Source organism: Sturnus vulgaris, chromosome 6 (genome assembly GCF_052056855.1).
Source record: "Sturnus vulgaris isolate bStuVul1 chromosome 6, bStuVul1.hap1, whole genome shotgun sequence".
Taxonomy (NCBI): domain Eukaryota; kingdom Metazoa; phylum Chordata; class Aves; order Passeriformes; family Sturnidae; genus Sturnus; species Sturnus vulgaris.
The window spans coordinates 42,544,559-42,568,888 of record NC_142248.1 but is presented as its reverse complement, the minus strand read 5'-3'; the positions used below and the strand labels follow the sequence as shown (position 1 = coordinate 42,568,888).

Genomic DNA, 24,330 nt, shown 5'->3' with positions numbered 1-24,330 from the left:
GTGCCGCCCCGGTAGAGGCAGCGCCGCTCCCTCCGCATCCCCGCGGGACCCCGCGGCCGCGCCCGGCTCCCCCCGCAGCCCGCGCCGGGCGGGGATGAACCGAGCGGGGCCGAACCGAGCGGGGCCGAACCGAACGGGGCCGAACCGAGAGGGGCCGAACCGAGCGGGGCCAGCGCGCACCCTCCGCGCTGCCGGCCGCGTCCCTGCGGGGCTCCCTCCGCCCCGCACCGCGCACGGAGCGCGGCAGGCCGGGCCCAGGCCATGGACACGGACGGTGAGTGCGGGCGGTGCCCGGGGAGGGGGCGGCGGCGGCGGCGGCTGCGCTGGCCCGGGGTGCGGGCAGAGGGATGGTGATGGGAGCGGGATGGGATAGGGATGGTGATGGGATGGGAGAAGGATGATGATGGGAGAGGGAGCGCGATGGAGATGGTGATGGGATGGGAGAAGGATGATGATGGGAGAGGGAGCGCGATGGAGATGGTGATGGGGAAGGGAGCGGGATGGTGATGGGAGTGGGATGGAGATGGAAGAGGGATGGTGATGGGAGAGGGAGCGGGATGCTGCAGGGAGAGGGACGGTGATGGGAGCGGGATGCTGAGGGATGCTGACGGGAGAGGGAGCGGGATGCTGGTGGGAGCGGGATGATGGTGGGAGCGGGATGCTGCGGGATGCAGGATGCTGATGGAAGCGGGGCACTGAGGGATGGAGGATGCTGATAGAAACGGGGCACTGAGGGATGGAGGATGCTGATAGAAACGGGGCACTCAGGGATGGAGGATGCTGATAGAAACGGGGCACTGAGGGTTGCTGACGGCTCCGGGGACGGGCACGAAGGGGGAAACAGGGCCCAGCTCCAGTGGCCCTGCCCCTGTGCAGTGGGGTCCCTCCGCCGCGGGGCCGGGGGTGGGAGCAGGAGGTTCGGGGGTCACTGTCCCCTCCCCAGACCGGCTGGGGCGGTGCCCTCTCCGCTGCCCGCGGGTCTCACAGGGAGTGCTGGCGGGGTGTGCTGCCTGTGTGCTCCTCACGGAAAGGGTTCGTGTGCACAGACACGAATTTTAGGGAGAAGAAAGGAATAGGAAAGCTGGCTTTTGAGATATTGACGAAGAACAGGTGTTCTTGTAATCATGGGGGCTTGGCTGTGTCTGGGAGCCTGGGAGTCGTTGGGCTTTCTTACCACAGTATAATAGAAATGATTTGAGGGATGATTGCCTTCAGATTTTTGATTGATGAGGATGTTGTTTTTATTGATGGTGTTGTTGACCCACCCTGGCTCAGCTCGTGGTTGTGACAGTGATGCTGCTGCCAGGTATTTCCCTTAATGTTTCAGATCACAGCACTGGCGAGTTGCTGAACCTGGACTGCTGCTGTTAGACACAGTCCTGGAAGTCTCCTCCTGATTTATTATAAAAATGACAACTTCAATTCTTCTTGAAGATTGCTGGGTTGATTTTGCTTCATCTGTTGCCGGCTTTGGGGAAAATAATCACGTGAGCCTTAAAGAGATGCTGGAATGGCATAAAGCAATGTATGAACTCTCAGGAAAAAAATCCTAGGCTTGAGCTTTTTAATAAAAAGATTGGACTTAATCAAAAGTCTAATTTCCCTCCCCTTTTTGCCATTTGGTGATATTCCTTTGTGTTTGCTGTTCCTCATTTTCTTTCAAGGCTGTGTCCCTAAGGAGGGGTCATCTCAGGCAAGGCCCAGGCTGATGGGTGGAGTTGTGGATTTTCCACAACATGGAGTCATTTGGTGCTTCAGGGTGGCCTCAGAAGAATTAGGAGCTAACCTGGTTTGTTTAGAATAGTAATAGTACACTTTTACCTTGCAGAATCTGTCCTTCCATGAGTTAGACTTTAAAGCAGAGATCCGCATCTGACAGTTGAGTCCTCATCCGTTTGAAAATTGTTAAATGTTTTGATTGAGAAATAATAACTTGAAATGAAAAAGACTGGAGGGAAGCCTGAAGTTAAAATGAATAAATTGGCATTCCTTGGACTTGGTGTACTTGTATTAAATTCCACTTAGATATAAACTATGATTTTTATTTAAGTGGGAAAATCTGGATTGTTCTGTTTGGCTTTATATCCACCCTCAGCAGATGCCAGCTTTTTCTGTACTTGTAAGGAGCAGGGCTGGGGGATTCTCTTGTCTGGGGAGGTTGGGAGGAGCAGGGGCATCCTGAGAGCTCAGGTAGTGTCCACTTCTGTCCTTGTGTCAGAGCTGTTCCTCTGAGAAAGGCAGAAGAGCCAGAAAGTCTCTCTTCCTCTGTGATTCTGGGCTGCCAGAAGAGGTGGCAATGATGACTTGAGGTGAACAGAGATACATTTTACAGCTGTCTGCTCGGGTTTAATTGCTAAATAATTCATTGTTCCTGCTGGCTAAAGCATCAGAAGTGAGGGAAGTTTGGTTTCCAGTAACTATGGCTTCAGCTCAATTGGAAATGACTTTAGCTTGGACACAGTTCAGGCCAGTGCCAAACAGAACTGTGGATCATTTGATGACATTTCTAAGGGTTTTAATTAAAGGTGCAGGAGCCAGTCCCCAAATGAAGGGATTGAGTGTGATGGTGGCAGCATCACGTGGGGTGGGAGTGTTGATCTGCTGGAGGGAAGGAAGACTCTGCAGAGGGATGCAGAATCTGGATCCATGGACCAAGCCCAATTTTAAGAGACCACAAGGTAAAGTGCCAGGTCCTACACCTGGATCACAACAACCTGAGTACCACCACAGGCTGGGGGCAAAGTGGCTGGGAAACTGCCTGGAGAAAAAGGAGCTGGGGGTGTTGACAGCAGTGAACAGGAGCCAGGTATGGCCAGGTGGGCAAGGAGGCCAAAGGCATCCTGGGCTGTGCCAGGAATAGTGTGGCCAGCCAGACCACAGCAGTGATTGCCCCTCTGGACTCTCACTAGTGAGGCTGCACCTTGAATCTTGGATTCAGTTTTGGTCCTCTCGTGTCAAGAAAGACATTGAGGGGCTGGAGCATGTGCAGGGAAGGGAACAGAGATGGGGAAGGATCTGGAACACCAGGAGCAGCTGAGGGAATTGGGGGAGCTCAGTCTGCAGAAAAGGAGGCTCAGGAGGGACCTTCTGGCTCTGCACAGCTCCCTGACAGGAGGGGACAGCCAGGTGAGGGTCAGGCTCTCTGGGGATCAAACAATATGACAAGAGGAAATGGCCTTAAGCTGTGCTAGAACAGGTTTAGATTGGATATTAGGAAAAAAATATAATGGAAAGGGTTGTCAAGCATCAGAAGAGGTTGCCCAGGGCAGTGGTGGAGTCACCACTCCTGGAGGGATTTAAAGGAGGTGTAGATGTGACACTTGGGGACATGGTTTAGTGGTGGACTTGGCAGTGCTGGTTGGGCTTGGTGATCTAAGAGGTCTTTTCCAGCCTAAATGATTTCATGATTTGATGGTATCCTCATAATATTAAGACCATTCTGTATATTTTAAAATAAAAGATCTCCCAAGAGAATATATTTAAAAGAGGAAACATACATGTGACTCTTCAGAGTAGTTTTTAAATACTAGAAGTGTGTGTATTGACTTCAATTTGAAAGTTCATGTCATTGTATCTTGGTTTTAGTTTTCCTTTCTTGTTTAATTTTGATGTAACATTGCCTAAATTCTTGCTAATAATAGGCCTGTATTACATCTGGCTGTGTTGAAAGCTAATCTTTTAAAAGTCTGCTCTGTGGAAAATATTGATTGCACTTGTGTATTTTTTTCTAAATATGTGAAGCACAGGTACTTCCACAAAGAGCCTGTATTTGTGCATATGCACCTGTCCCTGTGAGAAAACATTTAGGTACATAGTGGGACTTCAAAACAAATTGGAGAATATTTAGAATCTGTTTCCTTCCTGTTTTGATTCAAGGGGTGGGGAGGATATTCTCCAGGGATGCTGCCTCAGAGGAGAGTTTGTTTTTCACAAAGATAGGCACCTTTATGTCTTGGAGGAGAAGATGGAGAGGGCTCCACTGAAGAACTGGGCTGCAGTTCCAAAAGTGCAGAGAGCATTCAAAAGCTAAAGGGCTGCTGGCCTTGTGAATCCTACAGCCAGGCTTATAATAGCATTTTTAGAGGTTTAAAGACAAGAGTGAATTATCAAACCAAATATTTTTGAAGTTGCAGGGCACTTTAAGCCGAATGGATCCCCACAGACTTGCTACTGCTGGCTGTAGCACTGGTTTAATATGCTTCGGTCACCACGAAATGGGTCCTGTTCAGTGCAGAGGGGTAATTATGGAGGAAGGGTGGGTGTGGTGTGGCTGAGGATGAGCTGGAAGCACTGTGGCAGCGAGAGCACTTCCAGCTGTGTCAGGTTTTGGGAAGTGCAGCACTGTGCCTTGCTTTTGCTCCAGGCAATGATGCCAGCACTTCCCGAGGGACCCATCTGCAGCAGTCTGGGATGGTTTTTTGTCACCTTGCAGTGTTCTTTTTCTTCCTGTGCACGTGGGGAGCAATGAGTTCCATCTGGGTACGTCCTTGCCCGGTGCTGCTCAGTTGTGGAGACATCTCTAAAGTAAAGAGGGGCAGTCATAATTATCAGGGGACATTTCTAAAAACATCAGGCAGCTTTGTGTTGAGAAGCAGCCTCAGATGTGCCTTAGGTAGGTTGATGTCGTGACTGATGGGGTTGAGTAGTCATTAAGGAGACTTTGTGTTCGTGTCCCATTTGTGTGATCTACTGTTGATGGCTCTGGTTCTGCACAGAGAAAGTTTGATCAATTATTCAGCAAGGGCTTGAGTCTAAGCTGTCTCAGAGCTGGCAAGGCACTGTCTCCACAGATTGGTGTGGTTGGTCGTTGTTTAGGCACTCTGACTTTGCACAGACTGTGTAGTTTTGGGAGATGAATTCCTAATCAGAGGAGAATATGGTTATCAACCAGACACATTTACACCCAGCCTATGACAGTAGCTGTAATCAAATCCAATTAGGCTGTTTTAATCAATCAGGGATGCTAAGTTGTCTGTGCTGTCTGGACACCTTCTTTTTTATGTTTCAGATAGATTGGCTTTGTGTTGGAGGGTTAAATGGGTGGGTAAACAGTCAGTGAAAATTGCCAATATTATCCATCAACAGCTGCAGGACTTGGCTAAAGCAATGAGAGGTGACCTTGTGGCAGCCTCAGTGGGTATGAGGGGGACAAGATGCCATTTGTGAAGTCCTGAGAGTGCCCAGAGGAGATGTGATCTCAAGAACAAAGTCTCTGATTGCATCAGGAGCAGCTGACAGATTGAAGAGGGCAGAGCTGGCCAAAGAAGGGGTGCTGGGAGGGTATCCCAGAGCCCACCCTGCACACAAACCCACAAAATTACACTTGTTCCTCCCACAGCTGCACTCTATGTCTGTGTGGAGCAGCTGGGTGGCATCTCTTCATAAACACAGTCCCATTGCTGGCTTGGAATCAGCTTGTGGTGCTCCCTGGTGAAAGATCCTGGGGAGAGGAGTGCAGGGTCCCTGAGGGGCACTGGGGAAGGGCAGGGATGGAATGGGGATAGTTTATTCTCTTTCTTAGGGTGCCTCACGCCTTTCTGTGCCCTGTGTTCCACAAGCACCTTTCATGTCTCTCTCTGCCCCTTGCAGGAGGCACAGCTGGGACTTGTTGGGATTCAGCCACAGAATCCTAGGATGGTTTGGGTTGGAAGGAGCCTTAAAGATCATTTAATTGCAACATCTCTGCCGTGGGCAGACACTTTCCACTAGACCAGACCTTGCTCTGATGCTGACTTTGAGACTGTTGGAGTTTTGCTTTCCCTCCCTGTTTGCCTGTGCTGTTTCTATAGTGCTCCATAATGAAATATTATAATTATTATTATTATTAATTACTATTATTATTTAGTGACTCAAATGCACAAGACACTGTGTGCCTCCAAGGAATGGGGAGCCCGTCCTAATTAGCCTTCATTGGCTTTGATAGGGTTTGAAAGCATCTGGGAACTTGCAGAGAGTGCTTACTCCTGCAGCTGGTAGGCATGTTTTTAAGATTGCTGTTATTTTAAAAGATATACAGGTTTGCAGATGCCAGAATTACTTATTTTGGGTCAAAACTAGAGTTTTCAAACCCTCAAACACTTCTTACAAAAAAGTGGAAAATCAAGATGTGGTTTACGTATCAGAAGTGTTTATGGAGAATATTCAGATAATGTACATGCATTAAAAAAAATTCCCCCAAACTTTTCCCATCACATTATCCTGACAACCAGTACTTGCACAGGTGAATCAAAAATGTTTAGTAGCTGAAAAAAACCCAGTAATTCTAACAAAGATCTACTCAGGTCCCTTAGGTGTCTCACTGCAATTGAAAGAAGAGAGCTTTCTAAAAGAATTTGTTGCTCTTTGGTGTGGAATTTTCTCTTTTCCTAAGCATTATTTCTTCCAGTGTGGGGAGAGGGATTCTGCAAATAGAAGGCACCTACACGATGCTGATTCCTGCTGGTAATGTGAATTTGATGTCAAGATAAGCATTTGGGGCACTGCTTAAAGGCAATCATTGGGATCTTGAGGCTGTTGTGTGCAGAGAGGAGTTTGTTATGTTTTGTCAGACAATGGCAGGGGGGCACGAAGCACTGTTCTTGAGTGGGAATTTCTTCTCTTGTTTCCTAGTGGCTCTTTGGAACCAACATTTTCCATCAATAACTTTTGTTGAAAATACTTAAGAAGGTTTGTTGTCTGAAACCTTTTTTGCATAACACGCCTTGGTTACGCTTTGTGCTTAAAAACTTTGAGTCAGCCCTGAAGAAAAACACAATCACCATAGAAATCACACAAAATGCTTCATGTGTGGGTGGGTTTTGTCCTCTTTCTTGTTTTGTAGCACTCGAAATCTTCAGAGTTTCTCTCCAGAGGAGCAGATAGAAGGAAAGAAGGTTTTTTTTTTCCATTGCCACAAGGACTAGAAGGTTATTTGTTATAGCAGCTGATATTTTTGCCTCATGATTTACTTCAGATCTACACATTTAGGTAAAACACCTATTATTGTTTGATGAAAGCAGAGATTTTAGTTGGTGAAATTGTGATACTTGACTTTAAAGTCTTAAAAAATGTGCATGCTCCATGAAACATGCGTAGAGTTACAAACTATTTTATTTTCTGGGTGCAAAAATTACTTTAGAATTTCTATAACATCAACACTGCAATTACATTCATTGGTCATCATGTGGGGGATACAGCAGTGCTGGGAGCCCTGCTGAAAAATTAGTCCAGGAGATTCTGTTGCTGTACTTCAGAGTAAATGTTTGTTGAGTTTTTACTGGTGAGAGGTGCAAATGCTCACAGCATTTTGCAGCAGCGTTTTAGGTTTTGCTCTGCAGTTTGAATTACTTGGTTTGCTCCCTGCATTTCAGTATAACATTAATAATTGTTTCTCTGGCTTAACTTGGATTTTATATGATTGTTGTATCACAGACTTTTCAGTGGAAGCAGAATGCATTTCATGCTGAAGTCTGAAGACAGCCTTTAAACAAATTAGGATGTATTTCTGTTGCTATGATTTGCACTGGGGAGTTGTGCTGTGTTTTTTGAGAGGGATCTGACAATGTGCAGGTTTTTCTGTCTGTGCTGTTCATGCTGTGTGTGGTCATCCTGCCTGGCTCCAAGAGCCACATGCCAATGTTGTCTTGAAGCCTAGAAGGTGCATCTAATTGTGTATTTATTACATATTTATACATACTCATTACATAAGGCCCATATGTAAGGGATATTTCATGGTGGAAAACAGTGATCCCACCACCCAGTTTCAGAGCCTTGACTGAATCTGATAATATTCTCATTTTAGCTCAAATACTGGCAACCTCACCTTTTTTCTTACCCAGGAACCCAGGCCACGTTATCTGATCTGTCCAAAATGACAAAGTGACCTGAGAGCTGTAATTTAGTAAAGACAAATGGAAAGTTGTACGTGAAGGAGGAGCCCTCAAACTGCACTGTCTGTGCTGGTACCACTCACTGTGTCCTGGTTTGGTGCTGCTCATGGATTTCCTCTTTTTCACATGGATTTCCACTTCATCTTTATGTGCTGTGAGGGTCAAGTGGGACAGGGGAGGCAGGGGATGTGCTGCTCCCTGCCACTCTGAAAATTGCTTTAGGTGTGTTTGAGTCACAGCATGGTTTGGGTTGGAAGGGACCTTAAAGATCATCTTGTTCCAACTCCCCTGCCAACCCCTTCCACTATCCCAGGTTGTTCCAAGCCCAATCCAACCTGGCCTGAAACATTTCCATGGATGGAGCAGCCACAGCTTCTCTGAGCAGGCTGTGCCAGGGCCTCACCACCCTCAGAGACAAGAATTTCTTCTTAATATCTAATCTAAGCCTCCTCTCTTTCAGTTTGAAGCCACTGCTCCTTGTCTCATCAAGAATTACATCCTTCAGGCTCTGTGAAGATGTCAAGGTGACAGTGCTGCCCCTTGCTCCTCGACCCAGGCCTCCCAACCCTGTAAGATGATGTTGAAAAATGAGTAGTTTTAAGTCTCAAAACACACACACACACCATGACTGGTTCTTACCTTTACTCTGCTTACCTCTGGCTTCCAAACATTTCTCCTGCAAAAACATGAGCTAGAAACAGAAGTATAAAACAAAGCTGACCTTCTCCTTTGTGCTGACTTGGGTCCAAGTGTTACAGGGTCAAGAAAAACACCAAATAACTTAAATGTGCCAGCAACTCTGGGAACAGAGCTGCAGGTTTTAGAGGAAAAGAAATGGATTAAAGATTTCCCAACAGGCAATCTCCACGGGGAAAGGAGTGATTCTAGTGGGCACATTTGTTTCCAGTGTTTCCACAGCAATGACTCCACTGAGTGTGTAGTCATTTATTTGCCCTGCTGAAGGAACAAGGAGAGACCTCCAGAGCTGCTCTTATCCCCACTTGCCTTCCTGTTGCTTCCTTGCTTTTTTGGTTGAGTTCTTTGCTCTCTTCACTTTCCCAATCTCCCTCCAGGGCAATGGAAAACTGGGAGTTGTGCGTGGCTCACTCAAGAGCTGGAGACATGGAGGGAATGTTTCCTTCCCAGACACTGCAGTGAGATCCACGAGGAGCTTTTGTCAGACCTCAAACAGAGCAGTCACAGACCCAGGAACCTGTGTGGATTGCTCTAAGTCAATCAATGTGAGAGGCAGGGCCACATGAAGGGAGAATGTGCCCCTTTCTTGGGCTGGAAAGAGGAGCCTTCTGACTGTGTGGGAGTGTGTGCTGGGCTTTGCACCACTAATTAGTGGTTTGTCATCAGTCTCATCTGTTTTCCCTCTGAGCCAGGATTATTAGAAAGGCCATTGAGCTGATTCTCGTGTTTGCACTTGGATGTTTATTATATCTTATCAAAGAATTACAGAAAGTACAACACTGCCTCTAGCTCCTTGCTAGAAGTGGGAAAAATGGCCACAGCTGAGCCTGCTTCAAGGCCTTTTAAAGCTAAACAAACCAATAAAAGTTTAACACCTACGTTATTTATCTTTTTAACCCAGTAATAAATTCCCATGACCCTTAGAGTGACATTTGTCTGACCAACCAAAGACTACTACCTAAGTTCTGTGAAGAAGAAGGAAGAATAAGAAAATGAACAAAGAAAAGACACCACTCAAAATTCTCCATCTTGTCCCATAACCACCACTATACTACAAAACCCTCAAATTTAAAACCAATCCCCCAGTGAAAATACACACATCTAACACACTACACATTTGTGACTTCTAACTCACTATTCATATTTACAAGCCTTCTCCAAGGTTTCAGCTCCAGAGCAGTGTTTTCCAGGGTGTCTGTGCCTGGAAGCACAGAAAGCTCAAAAACTCCAGGTTCCTGAGATCCAGCAACCTTGGCAGCAGCAACCACTGGAGCATGAGCAAAAAGTCAAGATTGCCTTGGGTCAGGAAAACTTCTCACAATGGAGTTCACAATGGCTTTGTGCTCCTCTGGCCTTTCTCTTTGGATCACTGAACATTTAAAAGGAGCATCTCCAGCAGGGTGGACTGAGAGATAATTCTTCAGGAGGGACCCACAGGCCAGGGCAGTGAGGATGATGAGGTTCAGATCCTTCCAGGCAAAGCCAGGACTTCCCTTAGGGCTGGCCCACCTTGTAGCCATGCTGGAAAGGAAAAGTGCTGCCCACATGATCTCACATGGTGCCTCATCTCTTTAGTAATAGATGATCTCACCAGGAAACGTAGGCAGAAGTTTCTGTGCTATGGGTTATGGGGAGGATTAGGTATGAAAGGGTTCTGCTGTTTTGGTTCATGCTGTCATGGTTTCTGTGAGCAGGTGGGTGCCCAGGGAATTTTAATGCAAAAAAATGTCAGATCCCCTAGGATTAGGTGTCAACTGACTGATGATTTTGAGGAATGAAGTCTTGAATTTGGCACATAAAAATAGCAGTTGCGTGGGACCTTGTCACCGATTTCCTTTGAGAATCAACTCTTTTCTGAGAACTTTAACTCTGGGATTCTGCTGGTGTTCAGCTCTAGTATGTAAATATTCATTCACCAAATCTCACTCTTCTGCACTCTGCCCCCAGTGCCTCCCTGTGGCATTGACTGTGCTAATGGGATGACAATGGGTCACACGTTGCATAAAAAGGTGAGGAGTGTAAGGCCTGAGCTTCACATGGCTGGAAATGTGTTAATACCATGATATCACAAGGTGGCAGCTGTCTTACCCTCTCTTTTTATTTTTCTTTTTGAAACCCACTCCACTTGTTTTATAATTACTTGGGCTCATTATGAACGCAAAAATAGCTCCTCTATTTAAAGAGAACAGATGGTTTTTCTAATGATTTTTCCTTAGGATTGAATGAATTGTGGTTGAGTCAGAAACTGCCAGCCCAGAAACGTATGTTTTGATTAGAGAAATACTTGATTAGGTTAATTGAGTGTGACTCAGTGTGATGTACATTTGGCCAACTTAAAAGCTGTCCAACTTTGTCTTGGGCAGAGATTGCAGAACATCTCTGAGGGCAGAGCAGCAGGGAAGGGAGTGCAGGTGAAGATGGATAAGCCAAAGGATGGTAACACTTTCAGGAGGACTGGGAAGCATTTAAAACATGAGGACACATTTGTCTACTCACATCTTGTTCCTGAGAGTGAGGAACAAGAGCAAACTCCTTCCAGTTTCCACCTGAGAAGCCTCTGAACGAGCCAAGCTCAGATCCAAACTAAGAGACAGCTAAGGGTGGTCCTGGGGACCCAGTCAGGAGGAGAGAGGCAGAGAGAATAAGCTGGAGAGTAAGTTTGCCTTTGGAAAGTCCCTGTGTCATGAGAGAGAGCAGGAATTTGGTTACACTGAGCCTTGCTAAACTAAAGACTCCGGAGGTGTGTTTGTGACATCCAATTACTTGTCTTTCAGCAGACAGGTAATATTTTCTGACTTTAATAGAAAAGGAGAGAGAAAATCTCCTGATCCAGGCTCAGTGTCACTCAAGATGCTTTAGTTAGGCCATGGAGTGAGTTTAATGTGCTGTAATTTCCATGCAAGCTCAAGCTTGGTGGGACAGGGTACAGCAGAGATGATGTGGAGCTCAGCAAAACAGGTAAACTTCAGACAATAACTCTGAATCTCCAATTTCTTGACTATTTTATGATGTTTGCTGGAGACTAAGGGATTGTGATGCCTCTCTGAGACTTCAGTCCTCTTCTAGACACGGGCACATAGCTGGAAAATCTCTTAAGAAACGTGTCCTGTGCTCCTTTCCTCTGTGACTAGAAATGGCATGTACAAAATGCAGCCCTTGGTGTTCCCACTATAATCCAGCAATTAGTCTGGGTGGTGTCCAGGACCATCTTCTAGAGACACTTCATTTCCAGTGGCTGTGTAAATCTGAACATAAACTCAAACCTCTTTGAGAGGGTCCCAGCAATCCGAGTTTTGGAATTCCCAGAATGGCTTTTAGCAACTGGGCAGCCATTCTTTCCTCTTTTTTGCTTTTTCCTCAGTGTTCCTTATTCCTGCTCCCTTTTCCCTTTGTGGCTCCTGAAGCAGAGACCTCCTTCTGCAGACCTGATCTCAGAGCTGCTGCTGTGGTGCTGCTGTGGTCAGCAGGTGTATGCTCTCACACCACTTTATTAGTGGTTTGTCTTCTTTTGTTTTCACTTAGAGTCAGGATAGAATGCTCATGAGATGGATTTTTTTTTTGTTTGGGCTTGGTCGCTTATTAAATCTTATTTAAAGTACAGAGACTTCTTTAGTACTTCTAGTTATTAAGCTAAAAGCGAGGAAATTGAGGTGAATTTAATTAGTTACAAAGTCTTTTAAAGTGAAACAGCTTAATTAAAAGCTAACATTTATGTTATTTATACTTTTGACTCAATAACTAAAACCCCTGTGACCTGCACTGGGGGATTTTCTATTCAACTTAAAACTACTGCTTGAAATCATGAAGAAGGAAAAAGAAGGAAGAGACAATGCTTAAGAACTTTTATTTTGTCTTATATCTATTACTATATTCTAAAACCCCTAAATTTTAAACCCTTCACCTTGTGACACCACACACTTCTATTTAACTACACACCTGTGATTCTAACTCCATCACTCAAATTTGGAGCCTTCTCCAAGGCTTCAAGTCAAAAGCAGTGTTCCCTTGGGGGTCAGTGTCAGAAAGCACAGAAAGCTCAGAACTCCCAGGTTTCTGGGTTCCAAGCAGCAGGCAGCTGCTCATGGGCAGCAGGAGGGCGGCTCAGCCACGTCTCTGTGCTCTCTGAAGGGTCCTTTGTGTGCCTGTGTCCCTTCAGCACGTGCTTGAAATTAATCCTGTCCCACAGCATTCGTGCAGTTCGATGTGGGCAGTGACAAACCAAAACAAACAGGTCCTGTCCTTATTTCATCCCCTTTTTGTGGGCAAAATTGTGTCTTTCAGGACATCAAGGCTCAGGTCAGCTGTTGGGACAGTATGTGGGGATGGGGCAGGAGGTCTGGAATGATGTGTAGGAGATGCTGTGCCCATCCCAGAGGAGAAGGATGAAGTGTACCACCCCACCTCTGTTACAAGGGTGATGCAAATGTGTCCATGTGGCTGTTTGGGTGTAATATTGATTGAGATATTTGCTGTAGTTTGATATGTCAGGGTTAAGGTATGTTTTATCCTCTCCTTGCTAGATTATGAATGGAAAAAATTATTACAGTCAGCTGCATGAAGGTGGGTATGTAGGAATGGTAGTGAGCTGTGTTGGAGGATCTTTCATTATCAATCTGAGAGAAAGGAACTAAAACTAATTTAAAATCAAAGCAAAGCACTCACAGGAGCAATATCCATCTTTCTCTAGCACTTCACAGAATTCAGATGCAGCAGGTCTGAGTGCAGCAATTTTCCATCCTCAAAGGACCAGGTAGATTCTTTCCCTGTGATCTGAGTTACAGGAATATTGTGCCTTTAGGGAAAGGAGCAAGTCATTAAAAATATAATATTTATTTTTCCCTTTGTTAGTATCTTTATTTCTGTAGGAGATAGAGATGTTGATGTTGAAAGTCTTTCCTAAAAGGCAATACCTTATTTCATAGGGACAGGTGAAATGTCCAAAATACACTGACGACCACCTGAAGAGTTTGAATCTGAATTCTTGTCCATATTATTGGCCGTGTCTCATATCTGGTAGACAGCACCCCCCCTCTGTGGTGACTTTAGAGCAAATTTTGTAAGAATTTTTGCCTGGATGCTGGAATGAGAAAGTGATAGAGGCTCTAGAGGGCAGTGCAACATCCCTGTGATGGGAGTGCCTCCAGGATGTGTTCATAGGAATCTTACTCTGCAGGATGAGCGCTTAAAATAGATAAAAAATAAGATAGAATTAATCAGTAGTTTTTGTTATTTCACAGGGAGTTTCTACTGATGAAAATTTTTGGTACCACAAAGACTTAGCTCTCTTTTTAGAAGAGCTTTGAACATTAGACTGCCTGCACTAAATTTGAAAAGGATTTAAGCTCTTAAAAAAAAAGTACGATATTTGTGTGTACAATTTAAGGAAACAAACAAACCAAAGCTCATCCCTCCTGTGCACCTAGCAGAGTCCGCATAAGAACTATTTGTTTTCACACTGTTTATCCCCTTCTCCAGCACAGCCTTATAATGCAACACATGCTTTGACTGGATGTGCTCCCGTTTCCCTTGTAGAGAGACAAATCGATAAATCATTGTGTCAGCAGAGCACGGCGTGAAGCAAAATTTCCTTGTGCTGGAAGGTTTCGAATTCACTTCAGGTGGGAGCTCAGATGTGCCACACACACCTGGCTGCTGATGATATTCCAGGGCTGCCTCCAGAATGGCAGGGTGGTGATTGAGGGTGTCAGCCTGCCCTTCAACCTGGAGTCTGCTCCTGCTGTCAGGAGGGGTCAGCAGCTCCTTGCTACCCCATAAATAGCTTATATATGGCTGGCTGATTATTTAATGAGCATTTGGCTCATGGATTTTTACTCTGTGAGAGAGTTCATGTCTCCAGAGTGTTTGGACTGTGCTGCTCAGGTGGACAGGGGGTTGTTCCGTGCTGGACAGGGAGGAGTCAGTGTTGAAATCCAGCAGAGAGGTGTTTGAGCCAGGGCTGTGCCACCAACACCCTCTGTAAGGCAGCACATGAGGGATTCCTATCAGCTTTCAAGGGAGCAATACTTCTTCCAAATTAAAATCGACTGCCTTTCACAGCAGGAGAGAGGAGATTATCCCAGGCAGTTACTCTGGGTGAATGCAAAGATCTCTATGTGGGCTCAGCATTAGATAACTGATACTTTTGAAATACGTATTTGTTTGTCTTCTAAGTAGAGTACATCTTGTTCATCTGTGCAAATTAGAGATGATGAGAGGAAATCAGGGGCTGTGGATAACAGAGAGGACTTTACATAACTGAGGTGAAAAATAAGATGCTCTCATTTCAACCAGAAGGCAGGAAAATTGCTTATACATACTGCAAGAAGAACACTTTTTTTTTTTTTTTAAAGCAGAGTTTCATCTCTTCCTTCTATCGGCTTTATTTCCTTCAGTTCTGCCTTTAAAGAGACGGTACATGAGACCTACAAATGTCACAGTTCTACCGTGACTTATTTCTCTTTTTGCAGCAGTACCTATCCATCTTCTCTATGCTTTTTTGGAAAAGCTGCTGCTGGTGGTGTTGGTCCAGGTGAATTGAACAAGCCACCTGTTAGACCACCCTGGTTTTCAGACACCAAAATGTAGAATTTTCAATTAGGAGACCTGTTGGTAACAGACTCTGTGAATCAGACTGTCTGCTGCCTGATGAATGCTGCAGAGGTATTACTGTAGTAGAGATTACTGCTAATTTATGTTTATACCAATTAATTTCCCTATGTGTTTCCTAATTAAATAAGGTATGACTGTAAAGCAGATTAACAGAATGATGCCAAATTCCTGTCTACACAGTCTCCTTCTGAATGAAGCTTGATGTTTCCTCTATGGTTTAAAACTGAGCCATGTGTGCTGTCTTCATTTAGATTAAAGAGCATGAAATCAGCTTAATTTCATACTGCCATTATTTAAGACTGCTTTGATTTTTTGGAGAAGAGAGATAGCCAAAGGGCTTAATGCCATTGAATTGATGTGCTGCAAGTTCTTGTCATTAGCATTTCTTTTGTGTGCACACTCCTTTAAGATAAGGGACATCTTTTCTGCTTGCTGTTCTCACACCATTCCTTTGCTTGCCTGATGCTCCAGGTGTTCAGAAGTGGGTGAATAACAGGGAGGAGGGAATTTTATTTTTCCTAAAATTTCAGAGTCAAAATAAGGTTGTTGGCTTTTAAATACAGTGGTGCTTTTTATTGCCCTTTCCCCCCTGAGTGATTTGGCCTCCTGTTAATGGGGGTGATCTGCAGTGAACTTGGGTGAATTCTGCCGGTTTTAACAACAAGAGATAAAGCCCTCAACATTCTCCAAAGAAACGTTCAGAAACTTAAAATAGATTCAATATAAGCAGTGCCTGGGCACACAGAAAGTTAATTGTTCTACTAATGAGAGATAGTTCTGCCTCACTCAGCTGGCTCAGCTGGGAACTTAGAGAAGCAAACATGATGACTCTGGGCCTCAAAGCTTCTGCTGGTGTCACTTCTTTTGTAATTCTTGCACTTGCAAGGAGAGAGAACGATCTGGAGTTTAATATTCCCTCTCTTCATATGCTCTCATTAAAGCTGTGCTCATGGCTTTCAGGCGGGATCTGATGTAATCATTACAGCTCCACTGGCATCACTTTCTACACTGGAAGATCTTACCAAGGTTTTAAAATCAAATTCAGTTCACTTGAGCAAGTTGTGAGGGCTGTTCCTCACCTGCTGGAGCTACAGGCGTGTGCCAACTTCAGAGAAAATCTGAGCAAGCACCTGAAACGGAAAGGCAGAGTTGGCAGCAGTGCTGGGGAAGTACAGCACTCTCCTGCATGGTCTTGTTCAGCACACTTATCCCTCAGATAATGCTGGCTGGTTTAGTGCTGAGAGAAACACTTTTTTGTCTGACTTGTGAGAAAGCAAGCACTCGTGTGGCAGCAGGGCACATCCACTGCCAGTCAGAGCGTGGCAGGAAAGCTCCTTTCCATTGCTGAGCAGGTGATGAGAGAGAGAGAGGGAGAGAATGTGATGCTGGGGATGGGAAGGCAGCACCTCCTGGGAGGCCCTTGGGTGCTGGATCCTTTTCCAGGGAGCACAGACTCTCAGTGCTCTGCTGGGATGGTGAGAATTGCTGCTGCTACTTCAGAAAGTGCAAGACAGGGACTGGTGGGCGTCACGAACGCAAATCGCTCTGAGCCTTGACAAGGCTGTTGCAGTTTTGCCAAGATAAAAGGGCTGGCTTCTGGCTCATCCCTGAACCTGTCTGCCAGTGCCACGGAGTATGGGAGCCACAAGGCACCGTGGGGTGGTCCAGACAATTTGCAGGTGCTTTTAGCGTGTGCCTGCCCTGGAGTTGGATGCAGTCATTGCCAGCCGGGTGTGCGGGAGTGGGAAGAGACAGAAGGACCTGCCCAGCACTCTGCCAGAAGGGTGATGGAGGAGCCATCCTTGAAGCACTGGCAAGCACAGAGGGATAATGAAGTTTTCCAGTCTGTCCCTGGGGCTGTGGAGGGAAGGGTGGCTGCAGCCAGAAGTAAATCTGTGTGGTCAGCACCTCATCTGGGCAGCGAGCAGAGATGCTCCTAGCAGGGCAGGAGCCCAGCAGCAGGGCTGACATGAGAGCTGCTTCTCCTTTCAGGATTTCACCCAACTTCCACAGCCTGCAGGGACTCATGGGCACCTCTGCTCCCGGCTCCTGCCACGCTGCTCCACCGGGATGCAGGGATGCAAACTGCAGGCAGGCAAGGTCACACTGCTTTCCTGGAAGTGGCAGGCATGTGCAAAGTGTAATGGATAATTCCATGATGTCAACGAGCAAAAGCAAACGTCTCGCAGGGTGTAATTGGTTTCTCTACAGTGTCAAGTGCTTTTATGCGTTCAGCATAAATATCTTTGCATTGATTGGGAGAAGAAGATAAAAATCGATGATTTACAACATTGAAGTGCTTAGAACATGACATTAAAATGACTCTGGGAGACTTAGCTCATAGGGGACATAGTAAATACTCAAGAGGTACAGGAAATGAAGAGACTCTTCTTAAATTCTGAAACCAAGCAATAAATTTGATAGATACTGTGTTTCTCTGCCTAATGGATTTTAATACTGACTTTCTTTTTGCAGAATTACTCTCTTTTTTTGTTGCTTAGTTGTGGCTATTTTTTACTCTTATTTGTTTGGATGTTTAGGACCCCAGGCTAAACGGAGACATTATTATTTTCATGAGGAAAATCTATAGCTTGAGCAAAATGGGAAACAAGTCCTGTTTTGGCTGGCTTTGTACACTAAACACCAGGAGGGTGTCTTGAATTATGAGTTCTGAGGAGCACAGATAATCACAGAAAATAAAGCTGGACAGGACCATAGATCCATCCCTTTGCCCCACATCCAGATGAATTGTATGTAACTCACTCCTGACAGATTTTCTTGCTGCAATTTAAGCACTGAATTTAATAGATACAGAGATCAGATAATCTCCCTTCTATCCATAGTGATTCTTTCTTTCTTTCTTTCTTTCTTTCTTTCTTTCTTTCTTTCTTTCTTTCTTTCTTTCTTTCTTTCTTTCTTTCTTTCTTTCTTTCTTTCTTTCTTTCTTTCTTTCTTTCTTTCTTTCTTTCTTTCTTTCTTTCTTTCTTTCTTTCTTTCTTTCTTTCTTTCTTTCTTTCTTTCTTTCTTTCTTTCTTTCTTTCTTTCTTTCTTTCTTTCTTTCTTTCTTTCTTTCTTTCTTTCTTTCTTTCTTTCTTTCTTTCTTTCTTTCTTTCTTTCTTTCTTTCTTTCTTTCTTTCTTTCTTTCTTTCTTCCTTTCTTTCTTTCTTTCTTCCTTCCTTCCTTCCTTCCTTCCTTCCTTCCTTCCTTCCTTCCTTCCTTTCTTTCTTTCTTCCTTTCTTTCTTTCTTTCTTCCTTTCTTTTTCCTCTTGTATCTCATGTTTTCTACAGTATTTTTTACTGGACATTTAAATTGTCCCCCCCCCTTTTTTTTTTTACCCCCAGTAAGCTACCAGATATGAAATGCAGCCACAGTACTTTGATTCCTCCCGGTCTAGAAAATAAGACACAGTGATTTTTGATGGAAGCATTTATATGCTACTTTTGTATTAGTCAGGAGAATCCTAACTGCCTTTCATTGCTGGCAGCAGCTCGTGTGATGAGCTGTTCCCTGGAGAGGATAAATGCTCTGAGCTTCCTAAGGACTTGCAGCCTCTTGTCTGGGAATCTCAACACGAGTTTAGGCTTTAAAGTACTAGGAAAAAAATTGACAAATTAAAGCTGATGGATTCCAGATCTGCCTGGTGCAGGAGGCCATGTGGTGAAGTGTGCAAATGGATTGCTGGAGTGTTTAGCTGAAATTCAGACACTCTGTGCTTGCATTTGTGTGAGGGGTACAAAGCAGGGTGTCCCTGAGGTGCTCTGCTGGCACTGTGCATCAATATCAGCAGAAGTCACCACTGAGCTTTACCCTGTTCTTGAAATATCTGTATGTAACAAGGGCAGGAAGCCACATGAGGGGAATTGACAATGATATTTTCAAGAATTTTCACTAAGATTGTATGCAGCTACCTGCAGACACAAGGTAAAGCATCAGCTAGAGCCAGTGTCACTTTCTTCCTCAAACCTAAAATGAGGAAGGAAAAACTGTTTGCTCAGGACTTTCTGCCTCTTCAGCTCACAGGTATGACTTGACTTTGGCTGCCTGCTCTAATTGCTGTTTAATGAAAAAGCTGTAAAACCCTGTGGAACAGCCAATAAATCAGCAATGTATATGGGAAATTTAAAAAGCGTGTGCATTCCCAAAGTGACATGAGAACAACAGGGGATGTGATACCCTCAGATCTTCTGACCATTTAACCCCCAAATCTCTATGGGAAGTCCTGTTTTTCCACCTGGCTCTTGGCAGAATTGATGATTTCTGTCTCACCATCTCCTCTGCCATGCACTGCCTTTGAATCCAGTCCAGCCCAGCTCTGCTCCTCTGCCAGGCAGGCTGCTGTGGGTAGTGCTGACTGTACACTCTATCCAGCACTGCCAGGAAATTGCTGCCCTAGGGTGAGGCCAGGAATACTATTATTGTTAAGATTTTAAGGAACAAGTCAAGGCTGTTGCTGAACTGAGGGTAGGAACATGCTGTGAACTGAAATAATTAACACTGCTTTGATCACAGAAGTAGGGATTGCTTTGCCTATGGCTTTATACAAAGTTAAAGGAAAAAGTGAAAGGTGTTAATGGAACCTCTTCATTAATCCTTCAGACTGGCAAATTAGCTCCTGGTTTCTCTCCCTGCCACCAGCATTGGTGTGTAGCCCCTTCCTGTGCCTTTCCCACTGCTCTTGCTGACTTTTGGTTTGGTAAAGAGTGATGCTGGATCACTGGGTGGAATAAATTTATGACAGTTCAAAGCACAGCTTAGGTGGTCCAGCCATGTGGTTGCCACTGGTAAAGAAAAGTCAAGCAATGGTGACCTTGTGCTGGGTGAGCATTTGCCATGCCACGAGTCCTCCCAGCCTGCTTGTTTTACACCTGGATTGACAAACACCAGCCCAGACCATGAATATCTGCTGAGTCCACATGTTAACCATCACGCCAAAGGATGCTCCTGCAGGCCATGGCAGAGGTGGGCTGCAGGTGTCACCTGGAGGCAGCCAAACCCATGTTCTGTCTGCTCCCATGCCAGCCTGGGAGGTGATGGCTGTGCCTGCAGCTGGGGGCTCTTAGGGGGCTGGAGGTGTGTGCTGCTGCTGAGGGGTGAACAGATGATTTCTGCCCACTGTGCAGGCACAGAGCCTGGTCAGGAGCAGTGGTGTGGGCTCTGCAGTGCTCCAGGCTGTAGCAGAATGCTCTGGGAAGCTGCATGGTGCTGCTGATGTTATCAGGGTTGCTGTGGATGCCACTGATCCCCTTGGCAAGCCTCTGTGCCACCCTGGCCTGCAGAGCAATTCCTGCCTCCTCTGGCCCCTGATCTGGTCTGTCACTGCAGCAGCAGCTCCTGGGGAAATGTGCTTTTGGCTCTCTGGAGGGGAGTAAGAAGGGTCATACTGGTTCCTCCTTTTCTGCCCTGTCAAGGGAGCTGCAGGACCCATTCCTGGTGGGTGTCTTGGCCATTTTAATGAGCCAGGTGTGCAGTGGGTTGGCTTATGTGTATTTGATTTAATGGAAAGGGTGTAAGAAATTCTTCTTTACCCGATACTCCATTTTTATTCTTGCCTGTCATCACCCACTGCTCACTCCTCGTGTCTTTCACAAGCCATGGGCAGCCAGGCTGGGACCAAAAACCCTATGGTGCTTTCCTTTCTCCCTCTCCTGCATGCCCTTGTAAGAGCCCTGGAGAGGGAGAATCACTGTGCAAGCACACAGCACTGACTGGAGACACCTGCTCAAGCAAAAGAGTGAGCAGAATAGTAATTTCTGCAAAGCTGCTGAGGGTTTGGGAGAATGGGAGTGGCAGATGAGGACCTTGCCCTCTGTGTCCCAGTAGTGGCTGTGTGAGGTATCACTGCTCCAGGCAGAGCAACCCCAGCAGCAGCAGCAACAGGCAGGGCAGGCAGCATTCCCCGTGGGCACAGCATTCCCCGTGGGCACAGCATTCCCTATGGGCACAGCATTCCCTGTGGGCACAGAATTCCCCATGGCACAGCATTCCCTATGAGCTCAGCATTCCCTATGGGCACAGCATTCCCCGTGGGCTCAGTATTCCCTATGAGCACAGCATTCCCCCTGGGCACAGCATTCCCTGTGGGCACAGAATTCCCTGTGGGCACAGCTCTCCTGGCTGTCCCTGTCAGGAAGGAGGAGGAGAGGGAGAAAAGCAGAACCAGAGTCTGTCCCAATTCCCTGCCAGCACCTGCCAAGGGCAGAGGCAGCACAGATGCTGCTGGTGGAGGGCATCTGCTTTGGAAGGGCACAGAGATCCTGTGCAGGGAGTCAGCGTGCACTGAGCCTGTCTGGAAGGCTTGGCTGGAGGAAATGAGGTTAGCAGAAGCAGAAGTTTCTACAGCTTGCCTACCAAGTGACGGCCCAAGTTGGCCCAGGATGCTGGAAACCACTTTTAAGCCTGGGCACTTCTCCATCTCCGTCCAATCTGTGCAGCAACACGCCACGCTGACGAGCAGGAATGTGACTTTCCCTGGACCTGTCTTGTCGAAGGTAAAGCACCATATGGAAGCTGATGGCTCAACCTGCCTGCAAAAGGTATCTGAAGAGAGTGAGGAAACACAAGGCCCACATCTTTAAAGATAAAGAAGAGTGTGTGGGTGCCATTTCCTCAGCAACTGAAGCTGTTGCAGTGTCTGATCTGTCTGTGGTTTCAGTCTCTCTTCAACAACACTTCTGCTAAGGGGATAGTTGGGAAGAACTTTTGCTCCATAATAAATTCTCAAGGGATATCAGATGTGAGATCAGAATGTGTTTTTTTCTTGTTTAGTTCATATTTTTTCACCACACGCTGATTTTTTCAGGTTTGATATTTTTGGTTTTGCCCATGAGATTTCTGCTTTGAACTCTGGAAGCACATTCATGATACAGCGTTTGGGGGTTTATTTATTTATTTATTTATTTATTTTAAAATTTGCATCACTCTCTTTTCTTGATTAATATTTTATTGTAATCCCCCCTCCTATTTTGCAGTACCTTCATTTGAGGCTCTTTAGATTCAGTTATCTAATGTAGAATGCTTTCTGCAGGCAGAAATCCATGGGAAGTATGGGTACTTAGGAAACTTGAGTCTCAAAGTGGGCAGACAAAAATTAAAATGCTTTTAAGTCTGGAGAACTTGTGGAAAATGTTATCTCCCTCTCTAGCTGTCTTTCTGTGATTTGCAAGACTGTGGAAATTCAATTACAGGAGGTAGCTGTGAACACAGCAAATACAGGTGGTCACTTTTTGTTCCCTTGCAATTCAGAATGACAATCCACACCATTAAAACTCAGTGCATGTGTACTTGATATTAAACAAATTGGATAGCTCTGAGATTGCTTATTTCTTCCAGGGATACAAGGATGAATTGAGCCAAAGCAGTTTGCAGCCTGGCATGTCTCAGCTCAAGGCTGCTAATGACACATCCTAGAAACACAAAGCATCAGCAAGTCCTTTGTACTTTGCTTATATTTTTCTTGCAGTAACACGAGAGCAATTACAGCTTGGAAGGATGGGAGTTGGAAGGCTGGAGAAGGAGATGAAAAAATTCAAAGGGGAAAACAGGACTCCATGAAGTAAAGGCAGAGAGTGTATGTGGGTGGGCGAGGGAGCAAGCATCTGTAAATAGTTGGCACTGACAGCTGCCTTTAAAAATATGTGGGAATCTGGAAAGAGAGAGGTGGAACAGCTGCAAGTGTGTGTATGGTTTTTGGAAAGAGGAGAGCAATGTGCAGCCTGTGAGGGAAAGAGCAAAAGAGCAGAGCTAAGCAGGAATCCATGGAAGGGGTGAGAGAAAGTGGGGCAAGACCAGAGTGAAGTTGGGGAAGAAAGAAATTAATTCCAAGATATTTTCAGGAATGGGCACAAACTGTAGTGCAGCTAAGAGTCACTGTCGTGGCTGTGGAGAGGGGAAATTGCCACTGCCACCTGCCTGTCGTCCCGGCCTGTCCTCCCTCCCCCAGCTTTATCTTTTGATTTATCCTAATAAGAATTCAACCTTCCTAAGGCGGGTCATGGGGCTGGGCTGAGGGATTAAAGCCAAGTCTCCGACCTCTGCACATATTGTAATGCTTGTGAGCCATTGACTCATCCTCTTTATTGGCAGCTTGATGGATTCCTAACTAGGTTGTTCGTAGCATTTCAGCGTTGCTGCCTGAGATGTGCCTTTTGTGTTTAAACTCTGACTTAGAGAAACAAGTTCATTTCAGGCTCTTTGTGTTTCTCTCCTCCTCCTTTTCACAGCTTTTGCTTCTTTAAATGTAGACTTCTTTTGACAGATCATCTCCATGGTAACTAACAGGACCGGGCTGCCTACAGAAATTGTAGTAATAAAGTGGTTGGATTTTACACATGATGAAAAGATGATGAAGCACAATGATAGGTGATAAAGACACAGGTAATTGCTCTAGAATAATATTGCTGCCAAGAAGATGACTGAACTCCCACACAGAAGATGAACAGATGGTGTATTTATTGAAATTCATAGGCTGAGGGAAGAAAATGTAATTGATGGCTGTGCAGGTTTTGTTTCAGTTTACTATGCTCCGAGCAGAGCCGGGAGAGCGGCGTGCCGGCAGATGGAGCCCGTATGCAGAGCCACCGTCTTTTCTCACTGGAGACCAGAATTCCAATCAGAGCCATAAAGGCAGCAGAACCACTAATTGCTCTGATGCATTTTGCTGGTTTAGATCTGTCACATAGCCCCGGTTTATTTTAGAAGGGATGTAATTCTTTTGTAAGAGCAGTGATGGTAAATTGCATTAGGATACCGGGAACATGGAAGTAGAGCCTGGAAAAATGAACGCTTGCAAAACATGTGCTCAGTGAAAGTTTTCCAAGAGCAGGTGTGTGTCTGTTTTCGTGAAGGGCAGCTGTGGCATGTTTGCTAACCTGATTGCTGATCTCCAGGCACGGCAGGTCTGTTGTGCAGAATCCATGGGAAGGCAAAGCCGGGGAGTTTTCTTCTGTTGCTCTCTGTATGTTTTCAGGTATAAGTTAAAACTGTAAAATGTGGTGTTTAGGCTTCAGTGAAAATGTTGTCTGCCTTTGTATGGCAGTGCTACAGATCCCAAGACAAGAAAGGCGTTGAGCTGCTGGAAGAAGCCCAGAGAAAGCCACAAAGTTGATCACAGGGCTGGGGCACATCTCCTGTTGAGACAGGCTGAGGGAGTTGGGGCTA

The 24,330-nt window shown here is 45.6% G+C and overlaps 1 protein-coding gene across 9 annotated transcripts in view; it reads left to right on the top strand.

Moving 5' to 3' along the window:
- Window positions 1-245: 245 nt before the first annotated feature.
- The window catches only part of SYT16 (synaptotagmin 16), a 105,999-nt gene continuing 81,914 nt past the window's right edge, over window positions 246-24,330 (top strand). For 3 of the 9 annotated variants that reach the window (XM_088166332.1, XM_088166328.1, XM_088166327.1), the window contains exons 1-2: window positions 6,125-6,966; window positions 8,329-8,437. The gene's annotated coding sequence lies outside the window, so the exon portion shown is untranslated. Of the gene's footprint in view, window positions 275-6,122; window positions 6,967-8,328; window positions 8,438-24,330 lie in introns of those variants that run through there. The other 6 variants (XM_088166334.1, XM_088166333.1, XM_088166337.1 and 3 more) reach the window with 6 other exon arrangements.